The sequence below is a fragment of the Bos taurus genome, chromosome 29 (genome assembly GCF_002263795.3).
Source record: "Bos taurus isolate L1 Dominette 01449 registration number 42190680 breed Hereford chromosome 29, ARS-UCD2.0, whole genome shotgun sequence".
NCBI classification, from domain to species: domain Eukaryota; kingdom Metazoa; phylum Chordata; class Mammalia; order Artiodactyla; family Bovidae; genus Bos; species Bos taurus.
In genome coordinates, this window is record NC_037356.1 from 32,763,230 (window position 1) to 32,772,385 (window position 9,156).

General features: G+C 53.0%; 1 long non-coding RNA gene across 3 annotated transcripts in view; it reads right to left on the bottom strand.

The window, feature by feature from the left end:
* LOC101902145 (uncharacterized) overlaps positions 1-8,860 on the bottom strand; it is a 29,072-nt gene extending 20,212 nt beyond the window's left edge. Inside the window, exons 1-2 of one of the 3 annotated variants that reach the window (XR_009493342.1) lie at positions 8,647-8,860; positions 5,603-5,758 (exon numbers count right to left, since the gene is read on the bottom strand). This is a non-coding gene — a long non-coding RNA (uncharacterized lncRNA). The remainder of the gene's footprint in view (positions 1-5,602; positions 5,759-8,646) is intronic. The other 2 variants (XR_009493343.1, XR_816450.4) reach the window with 2 other exon arrangements.
* Positions 8,861-9,156: the final 296 nt, after the last annotated feature.

Here is a 9,156-nt window from a genome sequence, read left to right on the forward strand (position 1 = left end):
AAGGGAAATCAATCCTGAATATTCATTGGAAAGACTGATGCTGAAACTGAAGCTCCAATACTTTGGCTACCTGATGCAAAGAGTAGACTCATTAGAAAAAACCCTGATGCTGGGAAAGATTGAAATTAGGAGAAAGGGATGACAGAGGACAAGATGGTTGGATGGAATCACTGACTCAATGGACGTGAGTTTGAGCAAGCTCTGGGAGATGGTGAAGGACAGGGAAGCCTGGTGTGCTGCAGTCCATGGGGTCGCAAAGAGTCAGACACGACTGAGAGACTGTACAACAACAACAGCAACTTCTTCTAGGGAGAATCTTGAAGTCTGAGTTGGCTAATTGCTCCCTGGCTCAAGACGTCCCACCTGAGGACCAGAAGCTGGGGGTGGTGGTGGAGTGGGGGTGGGTGGGGGCTGATGGAAAGCTAGGAGGTGAAAGTAGAGGAGAAGGAAGGAGCTCTCAGTTTAATCCTATGAGTTCATTACCCTGGAAAGATGGGTCCAAGTGAGCCATGTCTGGCAAGTAACGGGCCTTGCCCGAGTGACTCAACAGCATCAGCTCAGCAACCACACTGAGTCAGCTGGAAGCAAACAGAGCTCCCCAACCAAGGCCTGATGAGTGAAGCTGAAAAGAGCTCACTGAAAGGCACTGCAAAGCCATTCACAGTCCCAGAACCAAATGCAGAACTAATCCAAAAAGAGGGCATCTTGATCCCTGTTCACAATGCATGTGGGCAAGACAACCAGCACGTGCCAGGAGGCCAAGGTTCCAGCACACTGGGACACAAAGCCCTGCTGAGTGTGTGGTCCATTAGTAGAGGTCCACTGCCTCCCAAAGGGCCTGGGATTTGGATCCTCAGCCTCCGTGCTCATCCCGAAGCACTTTCCCAGGGAGAATTTTTTGCCCCATTTGGCGGATGTGGCTCAGAGAAGCCAAGTCTTGCCTGCAGTCAACCAGCAAGTCAGTTTCCTGAGGTGGGAACCGAGGCCCAGACCTATCAGCCTCGAGTGGTTTCTTGACGGTGTCCTCCCAGAGACTCAGAGGACAGCAGAGGCAAGGGGGTCAGCCCTCCTGCATGGGAACCACGGCGGACAATGGGGACGGGCAGGCGGGTGTGGAGCACTGCAGACCCACCATCACAACAGGGAGAACAACTCAGACCACATCCTCCTGGGGGCGGGGAGGGGATGTTGGTGACATTTTCTTTGTAAATGAACGACATCAGTCCTGAGGTTCGCAGCTGTACAGTCTAAAATGTTGGAGTTGGATGGGGCGCTGGGAGACATCAATCCAATTTCTTTTGTTTCCTGGTTGAGGAAATGGAGATGTGGAAAGACTAACTCGCTGTTCAAGGTCACACAGCTGGCTCAGGCCAGAGGGAGGACAGGAGCCCATGTATCTTAAGCGTTGACCCCGTTCTTTTTCCAAACACCACTCTTACAATAATGACCTGTCCTCTGATGACACCATGAAACAAGGTCAACCAACAGCCAGTTTCTCTCCTCTGCTTTCCTAACATTAGAATGAAAGTGGAGGAGCCTGGAGTGAAGGCGTGGTGTGCTCAGCTCAGACCTGCAATCTAACACTCAAAACCCCCTGAATCTTCCACTCATTTGGTCTTGGAGCCAAGATTAACATAGCCATGGAAAGAAAGGCTGGGAGATTGCAAAGAGGTTCTTGGAGAGCCCGCCCCTGGGAGATGGTGAACTGGGTCTCACCGACATGGTCAGGCTCACTCCAGGGCACGGCTCTACGGCAGATGTGTCTGAAACAGTGTTCTCAGGCTTCCTGCCTGGGCCCTCCATGGCACCCAGTGATGAGCATGGCTCTGGGCAGAGGTGGCTGCTGCCAGCGGGAAGCTCTCCCATCACTCACCCACCAGGTGTTCTTCCCAGCAACCACTGCAGCTTGGCAGGAAAACCACAGTGGGGCTGCAGGGCCGGGCAGAGAGGTGCAGCTCCCTCCGCTGTGCCGTCCAGGTGTCAACAGATGGGTTATGGATCTGCCTCTCCCTTAACAAACAAACAGGACTTTTACAGGCTGAGTAATCCCACATGGGGTAAGCCAGACTGTCACTCAGCCAGCTTTCCCAGCCAGGGACTAGCCTCCCTAGGCCCTGTTCCTATAAGGAGAGGTGTTTCCAGAAGGCTGGCCATCCCAGGACAGTAGCAAGGCTGAATGTCCTTCCTACCCATGGAGTCACAGGGAGCCAGGTAGTCCTGGGAGCCACCATGTCCTTTAAATGTCCCCCCAGGCAAGTATCCCTGCCAGTTTCCACAGTCTGCAAGCTCGTGGTTCTATGCAGGTGTGACCCTTCCTCCCATCCAGCCCCGAGAGAGCAGAGAGTGAAAATGCAGATGAGATGGCTAAAGGAAGGAAAACTCTCCCTTGTTGAGAGTGGCCTCAGAACCAAATCTCTCCATCCTTCTCCTGACGGCTTTCAAACCTTGGGGAAATGGGCCAGGAGACAGGCTCTTGGACTATTTTCCTCTTCTGATTCCTGCCCAATATCTGGCCTCTGAGTAAGAGGGGCAGTCTGGCCTGGTCTGGAGGGGCCCCAAGAGCAGGATGAAGATCAGGTAAGGAGCCAAGTCCTGTAGCCCAATGGTCACCGGTGCTGCATATAAGCATGAGAGACCACAGAGTGCTAGACCAGGAATCCGATGTCTGGATGTCACTTACTTTCCTGAACCTCGGTTTCTCCATCTGCAAAATGGGGACAGTAATACCTCTCCCTGCCCTCCTTGCCTAAGGATGAGAATTCAGTGAATCAGAATAAAGGAAAGGTTGAACATGCTGGGTAGGACTCCACTGCAGCTCCTGTGCATGGTCACTTCCAGCCAATGACAAGTCACTTGTCACTGAAGGTGACAAGTGGGTTCCAGCCCAAAGGAGGTAAAAGAGGTGGCCCTGGGGTTTCACTTGTCCTCCCTACTTCCTGTACACGTTCTACCAGCACCATGCCAAGGGACTGTTCAAAGGCGCAACAGATGAGGCAAAATCCCTAACGTCAAGGGTCGGGGGCGGGAGGAGAAGCAGACTAACTCCCTGGTCCAGCCCCTGATGGTGGTGGCCTGATTCAGGTGGGGGATACACTTCAGGACAACACACTCTGTGTCAGCCCCGATTAATAAAAACCAGTAACCACGGGAGAACTTTCTGGCTCTTTCTAGCCCAAACACCAGCTGAGCAGCTGGGGAAACCAGCAGTCCAACTCTGTCCAAGTGGTCACCTACCTCTTCCCACCTGCACACGAGGCTGGTTCTCAGCGCAGGGTCACGCTGAGGTGAGCCGTCAATCCGGGCCTGGAGCTGCTCACCTCTGACTTAGTCACAGTCTCCAGGTTTGTTATCTCCCAAGCAATGAATTGGCACTTTTCACCGAGGGATGACTACTGGGCCCTTTAGAGCTTCATTAAGCTCCATGACTTAATGACTCTCCTGTTTAATGGAAGCCAAAGCTGTTTAAGTGGCCACAGCTGCCAGGAACTGGGGTAAAAGAGTGAAACTTCGAGAGCAGCCGCACTAATCTGCCCGGCACCCCTCCCCAGCACTGATCGTGGCCTGTTTTGACAGCTCCCAGAGCCAGTCCCACTGGGAGCGGCGGGGGCAGCTCCTTTCCCTCACGCTCTCTCCTCCAGCACATCGCCTGCCGCAGGGGAGAGGAAGAACAATCAAGCATTGTCTTGTTCTGGCCTAGTGTGTCAGGGCCTCCTGGAATAAATATTATTTGCCTGGGAGGGAAACTGGCTGAGAGACAGCTCAGGGTCAGGGCTGCGGAGGACGAGAGGGAAGGCGGTGATGTTTGGGTTTGGTTTTATTGTGAGTTTAATCTCTTTCTCCCTGAGTTCTGCACATTTCCCCTGCCTCCCCATCCCGAACGGGCCATTAAGCAGGAAGCCAGTGCTGGGCAGGGGGCTCTGCCAGGTAGAAATAAAAGGAATGTTCTGCAACGTGTACCCTGGGTTACTCTCAGCCCAGCTCTGGGTGAGTAAAGGGCGTACACTCCGGGGACTCATGCGGGCTGCAGGCACAGTGGCCCACCTGGCATGGCACAGCCCCTCACACGCAGATGCGCTTTACCCTTCTGCCCTTTACTCCTCAGCAAGTACTGTCTGGGCCCAGCCCCCTCTGTGAGTCTGGGGAAACTGGACCCCAGATACCCCAGGCAGTCAGCACTTACTGAATTCCTACTGTGTACCGTTCACCAGGTGTACTTCCTGTCACCTAGAAAGCTTCACGACTCTCCCGAATGAAGAGCTAAAGACCAACTATTGAATAGGAGACTTGTAGGGGCTGCCCGGAAAGGCCAGGCACCCCCCACCCCTCCTTCTCCCGGCTGTCTCAGGAGGAGTGAGTGGGAAACAAAGGGCCAAGCTGCCTGTGACAGCCACGGGCACTGGGGCATCGAAGGGGCGCCTCTGCTGTGCTGTCCCAAGTCCCCCTTTCCACTAGGAAAATGAATCTTCCCTTTATCCTTAAAATCCACGCTGGGAGCAAGACACATACCCAACAGCTGAAACAAGAGCTATCGATGATTACATGCTTACTCCATGTCGGGCACTGTGGAGAAGGCAATGGCAACCCACTCCAGTACTCTTGCCTGGAAAGTCCCATGGACGGAGGAGCCTGGTGGGCTGCAGTCCATGGGGTCGCTAAGAGTCCCGGACACTTTCACTTTACTTTCACTTTTCACTTTCATGCATTGGAGAAGGAAATGGCAACCCACTCCAGTGTTCTTGCCTAGAGAATCCCAGGGACGGGGGAGCCTGGTGGGCTGCTGTCTATGGGGTCACACAGAGTCGGACATGACTGAAGCGACTTAGCAGCAGCAGCAGCAGCAGTGCTAAGTGCATTACGTATATCATTTCATTTGACAGAAGCATACACGTTCAGTCCACTTCCATAGATGGGAAATGAAGCTTGGAGAGGTCACGGAACTGGTCCAAGCTTACACAGCTACTAAGAAGGCTTCAAACCCACCTTTATCTGCTTCCAAAGTCTTGACCACTCAGAGGTACTTCCCAGAAGCGGTGATGGGTTTGGAAGCCACCCCACACACCCCTGTGCCACTTCTTGTCAGCAAGGACACACTTTTGCCAAGGAGGATGTGTGCTAGGATGCTGGCTCTTCGGGCTACCCTGACACCTTCACTCACTGGGGATCCTTTGTTCCCAGAGGCAGAGTTCCTCCCTGTGGACTTTACTTAATTATTTTTGTGTACAAAATAGTTCATTGCTCTGCTCAGTGCCATGTACAATTACAGAGTTAATACCTGCTTTGTAAGAGTGATAATGATCTCACCACCCAGCCAGTGAAATAAACGTTGCCCCCCACCCCTCTTCTTGAGAAACAAAGAGCCAGAGAAGGCCAAGCCATCCAAGCACTTGACATGGGGCACGGAGAACATGGGCGTGAGTCCGCAGACCTGGCATCAGGTCCTGGATCAGCCACACACTAGCCAGGTGTCTGCGGCAAGCCAGCTGACCTCATGAGGCCGTGTTTCTTCAAATGTGGGGGCAGGTCACAGCGCAGACACAATAACCTGATGTGTAACTGTGAAGATCTGGTGAGAAAGTGCCCACAAAGCTCTAAACAGTCTTACCTGGTAGAGTAGGTGTTCAATGTTGGTTTCCTCACTTAGTGCATCTTTTTTCTTTCAATGGAGCTCTCATCATTCAAGAATCTTGATTCACTTCTGCCTTGGGGACATTCCCACCATTGCACGCTGCTGGCAGTCTCAGTGCCTCGGTATCTGCATCTGTAAAATGGGAAGGAACAAATGACTTAACACACATAAAGTCCTTAGAATGGTACCCAGCACATAGTAGTTGTTAAATAATTATAGACATTTTATAAACATTGTTGTGATTAGTGACTACTATTATTCTTCCTCAGAGTTCTGTGGGGAATAAACAAGATGATGGATGTGAAAACATGTTATCAACTACAAGAATAAGAGTAAGCACTCGGTGGCTCAGACAGTAAAGCATCTGCCTACAACGTGGGAGACCCAGGTTTGATCCCTGGGTCAGGAAGATCCTCTGGAGAAGGAACTGGCAACCACTCCAGTACTCTTGCCTGGAAAATCCCATGGATGGCGGAGCGTAGTAGGCTACAGTCCATGGGGTCACAAAGAGTTGGACACAACTGAGAGACTTCACTCTCTTCACTCACTCACTCGTACACACAGAGAGGGTAACAGGAAAAGACCTGGCCCCAGACATGCACTTGAACAATCTCAAACCGCCCTCCCCTTGACACAAAACACGGAGTTCCTCCTTCAAAGAAACAATAATTCACCTTCTGGTTTTTGTTAGTTTGTTCTAATTTGAAAGTGAAAGTCGCTCAGTCGTATGGACTCTTTTCGACCCCATGGACTATACAGTTCATGGAATTCTCCAGGCCAGAATACTGGAGTGGGGTAGCCTTTCTCTTCTGAAGGGGATCTTCCCAACCCAGGAATCAAACTGGGGTCTTCTGGATTGCAGGTGGATTCTTTATCAACTGAGTTATCAGGGAAGCCCTCTGTTTCAATTTAGACCAGATCTTTCATGTTGTGTATTTCATGTTGTGTTTGTATTTCATTGACGTATCCACGATCACTGCATAACAAGGGCATTGTTAAAGAAGCATCTGGTCTAAGCAGTCCTTGGATATCCTGATGTGAACAGAGAATACAATTAAGCTGTCTCTCCCTCTCAGGTAATCCAGGTGCAATCTTTCCTGATGGGTTGGAAGAACCAGGCGGGCAAGCCACTCAATGAGGGGGAGTTGCAGATAGCTGATTAATGGCTGGAAGCCCAGTAACACCACCCCTCAAAGGCTTGAAACAGAAGCTCCTGGACCCATCTTTGACCAGGTTTACAGTGAATCTGGTCAATCAGCCAAACAAGAGACACAGGGTGTGGGCTTCCCTGATGCCACAGTGGCAAAGAATCCGTCTGCAATGCAGGAGTCAGGGGTTTGATCCCTGGGTTGGAAAGATCCCCTGGAGGAGGACATGGCAACCCACTCCAGTATTCTTGCCTGGAGAATCACATGGACAGAGGAGACTGCCGGGCTACAGTCCAATGTGTCACAAAGAGTAGGACACAACTTAAGTGACTTAGCATGCATGCAGGAGACACTGGGTGAGACTTTTGCCCAGCACCTTGATGGAAACCACGGGGAATGTAAAGCAAGTGCCTAGGCCACAGTCCCTGCCCTTAGGGAGACCACCCAACTGATGGAATAAGACAGATGAAAATGAAAGGATGAGTGAGTCGGAAAAGGCAATGATAAAATGAAGGCTAGATTTTATGGCCCAGACTGTAAACACTGGTGCATGGAGTAAAGGGAGATGGGTGAGAGCCAGAGGGAGTGGAAAGGCTCACACAGGAAGGGGTTTCTTAGCTGGGTCTGAGTCTGGGTGAGCTTTGGGAGTTGGTGATGGAAAGGGAGGCCTGGCGTGCTGCGATTCATGGGGTCGCAAAGAGTCGGACACGACTGAACGACTGAACTGAACTGAACTGACGGGTGTGTAGGAGTTGCACTGGTGAGAGGGAGAGTGGCAGTGCAAGTTGGGGAAACTGTGAGAGAGGTCTAGGAGGAAGAAGGACTTTCTACAGGGCAGAGGTGAACCGGGCATGTCTGGAGCAAGAGTGCATCCTAACTGCCAAAATTAGCATTGCTTTAAAGAACCAGGAAGATGAACTCTTATCAGTAATAAAACTAGTTGAAGGCGGTCTAGTTTGTTCTAGTTTGTCTCCCATATTAGTGAACTTCAGCAAGTCACTTAACCACCCAAGTGTGACTCTCCTGCCCTGTGAAATGGGGATGATGATACATGTCTAACTGTTCCTATAAAAGGTGCTGATTCCAGGGGCAAGTGCTAATAGGCAGGCAATGAGGGCATTTCTCCCCCAAGCTCCCTGGTAGGTGACTCCAACTCAGGGTCACCGAGTTCTCTTCTCCCTGCAAGGAAGGAGAACCAGGCTCTGTGTGAGTCACCTGCTGTTGACTCTGATCCACAGGGACTGCAGGAGGAGCCTGTCGGGGGCCCATCCCCCCAGAAAGCAGGACTGCCCCTGCCACGTAGAGACAGGATGGGATACCCTCCAACTTGACGGCTTCTGAACCAAGCCAGGGGTCCCAGCCGGGAGGGGGGTCCCTCCTCCTAACCCCTCTCCTCAAGAGGATGGGGCGGAGTGGCGGGGGGGGGGCGGGTAGGAGTAGCCTGAGAACTTCTCACAAGTGCCAACTGACCTGAGGGAACGAAGGTGACCAGGTACGGAGTCAGATCAGAGAGGAGCCCCAGGAAGAAACCAGCGTGTTCGTGAGCAGACGCCGCGGAGACTGATCGGGTGGGAAATTAACCACCGACTCAGACGCCCCGGAAGGAAGCAGCAGCTAATGGACCAGCCCCGAGGGCCAGGCCCGCACCTCCTGACAGTGTCCTGGGCCTGGTTTCAGGGCCGGGAGTCCAAGTTTCTGCCACAGACCCAGGGCCAAAGCTGTTCCCAAAGCGCTTGATAACTGTTTTCCCCGCGCGTCTCGCACAAACCCGCGCCTCGGGCGCGCCTGTCCTCTCCTCCCACCTGGGCGCCCAGAGGGAATCCTGAAAAGGGAGCGGGAGCGGGACCCTGGGACCCTGGGGGCGCTGCCCACCTGTCCGCAGCGCGGAGCCCGGCTGTGAGAGCGGAGGGGAACGGCCAGTCAGGACTCACGTTCCCCGGGCTCCGCTCCGCGCCGGCCTCCTTCTGGCCGCGCCCGCACGTTGCAGGGGACCCGCAGAGGCGGCCTGGAGATAAGCGGCCCCTGGGCGCACGCGCGCGTCTACTGCCCGCACCTGCGTGCTGCGCCTTGGCTTAGGAAGGGACTGCCCCGCAGGGTGGGTGCGTAAGCGGGTGTGTGTGCGCGTATGTCCGTGCGTGTGCGTAGACCTGTGCGCATGTGATCACAAGAGAGAGCTGCGAGGCAGGGAGCAGGGCGTGTGCGTTGTAAACAGGGACAGTAAGGAGGTGCCCTAATAGGGACTTCTCAGCAGCCCAAGACTACCTGAAGCCACTGATAGAAACTTCTAGGATGTAGGCTGTTTGAGGGGGGCTTGGTGTTTGATTGTTCACTGCCGTATCCCCAATGCCCGTTACGATACCTAAAACTTAGGAGGCTTTTAAT